The following is a 2569-nucleotide window of genomic DNA, read 5'->3' on the forward strand; positions in this document are numbered from 1 at the left end:
TTCTATATGATACTATAAAGATGGACACATGTCATTACACATTTGTCCAAACCCATAGAATGTAAAACACTGAGTGTACCCTAATGTAAACTATGGACTTTGGATGATTATGATGTGTCACAGTAGGTTCATCAATTGTAACAAATGTTCCACTCTGGTGGAGGATGTTGATAACAGGATAGGCTGTGCATGTGGAGGGGCTAGGAGTATATGGGAAATCTCTGTACTTTTTGCTCAATTTTGCTGTGAACCTAAAACTAACCTAAAAAATCCTAACCCTAAAAACTCCAACAAAGTACTTCTATTCAGACTATTTCTAAAAACTTTCTGAACTCAACAGTTAGAAAACAATCTAATTAGAAAATAGCAAGGGAATTCCTTGGCAGTCCGGTGGACTGTACTCTGCACTTTCACTGCCAAGGGCCTGAGTTCGATCCCTGGTGAGGGAATTAAGATCCTGCAAGTCGTGCATGGTGCAGACAAAAAAAAAAAAAAAGCAAAAGATTTGGACTCTTCAGTAAAGAGGGTATACGGATGGCAAGTAAGCACATGAAAAGATGTTTAATATCTTTAGCTATAAGGGAAATGCAAATTAAAACCACAATAGAGAGTTCGGGTCTTTTGAGGATGAGCTGCCTGTTCTCCATCCTTGGTGCCCTGCAGTAAACGCTGTACTTTCCCTCACCACATCCCGGTGTCAGTAAATTGGCTTTGCTGGGAGGCCGGCGAGGGGACACAAGTTCGATTCGCTAGAAAGAGTCTATATTCAGGAGGAAGTAAGCCCAGAAGAGGAAAACAGGCAAATCAAGATGTGTAGCTCTGTTGCTGCCAAGTTGTGGTTTTTGACAGATTGTCGAATCAGTGAAGACTATCCCCCAAAAGAGATCTTACGAGCATTAAAGGCCAAATGTTGTGAGGAGGAACTGGACTTTAGGGCTGTGGTGATAGATGAGGTGGTGCTAACAATCGAGCAAGGAAACCTGGGTCTTTGTGTCGATGGAGAACTAGTTACTGCCTATCCTCAGGTGGTGGTAGTGACAGTACCAACCCCTTGGGTGCAAAGTGATAGTGACGTCACTGTTTTGCGCCATCTAGAGAAGGTGGGAAGCAGGTTGATGAACTGACCTCAAACCATCCTGAACTGTGTTAATAAGTTCTGGATGTTTCAAGAGTTGGCAGGTCATGGTGTTCCTCTGCCAGATACTTTCTCTTACGGTGGTCATGAAAATTTTGCTAAAATGATTGATGAAGCAGAAGTACTGGAGTTCCCAAAGGTGGTGGAGAATACACGGGGTCATAGAGGCAAAGCAGTTTTCTTGGCTCGCGATAAGCACCCTTTGGCTAATCTAAGCCATCTTATTCGCCATGAAGCTCCATACCTATTTCAGAAATATGATAAAGAGTATCATGGAAGGGATGTACGTGTCACTGTCGTGGGATGTCGTGTGGTTGGCACAATGTTACGCTGTTCAACAGATGGGAGGATGCAAAGAAACTGCTCACTAGGTGGTGTCGGGATGATGTGCTCATTGAGTGAACAAGGGAAGCAGCTAGCTATGCAGGTGTCTAACATCCTGGGATCGGATGTGTGTAGCATTGACCTGTTGATGAAAGACGACAGCTCCTTCTGTGTCTGCGAGGCCAATGCAAATGTAGGTTTCGTTGCCTTTGATAAGGCGTGTAATCTAGATGTAGCTGGTATCATAGCGGACTATGCCGCCTCCCTTCTGCCCTCTGGCCGGCTCACCCGGCGTATGTCCCTGCTCTCCATGGTGTCCATGGCCAGTGAGACTAGTGAGCCGGAGTTGGAGCTCCCAGCCAATACTTCTGTCGACAACATGAGCGCAAGTTCCAGCTCTGTTGACAGCGATCCTGAAACCACGGAACGAGGGCTGCTCACCAAGCTCGCAGGGGGCCTATTCAACGGAAACCAACTGCTAGCCAATGAAATCAGACTCCTGGTGGAGTGATTCCACCAGTAAATAATTAACCAGCAAAACCCTTGTAAAACTTTCTTTTTCCTTTTTTTCTTTTTCTTTCTTTCTTTTCTTTTTTAAACCAACTTGCAATGCTGTTCATGGAGAATGCTCAGGAAGATGAGAGAAAATTGAGTAGCATTAGTTAGGAGAGAAGAAGAGGGAGATAGATGAGACGTTTGCTACAAAGATGTTACTGATTTTGATTTACAAATCCTGCAGATAGAGAGGCAGAAGAGGTGAGATACAGAAAAATGTCAGGCTCTCATAGTTGCCCTTTTAAATTACTCAAAAATGTGTAGGCTCTCAGGACATGAAGAACATAATTTTTTTCATGGTTTTTGTACAGTTGGTACAAATTTCAGAGTAGTGTAACTTCACATTGTGTTGTAATCGGTGACGAAGACATCTATGTAAATTATAATTTTTTCTATATAAATCTGAAAATTCAGCCTATACACTATTATCTAGGAGCTTTATGTTCATAATTATGAAATCTTGAAGGGCTCTTTTATTGACTTTTCCCCCCTTAATTTGGGTGGGAGGGCAACATGAATGTGACCCAATAAAGGTTTTTTTTAATGATAAAATTG

The 2569-nt window shown here is 42.7% G+C and overlaps 1 pseudogene; it reads left to right on the forward strand.

Annotated features, from left to right (window-relative positions):
* Nucleotides 1–809: 809 nt before the first annotated feature.
* Nucleotides 810–2333, forward strand: LOC113628676 (beta-citrylglutamate synthase B pseudogene; annotated as a pseudogene).
* The last annotated feature ends 236 nt before the right edge of the window (nucleotides 2334–2569 follow it).

This window comes from Aethalodelphis obliquidens, unplaced genomic scaffold (assembly GCF_003676395.1).
Source record: "Aethalodelphis obliquidens isolate GAN/ISIS:26980383/991018 unplaced genomic scaffold, ASM367639v1 scaffold24, whole genome shotgun sequence".
Lineage (NCBI taxonomy): Eukaryota > Metazoa > Chordata > Mammalia > Artiodactyla > Delphinidae > Aethalodelphis > Aethalodelphis obliquidens.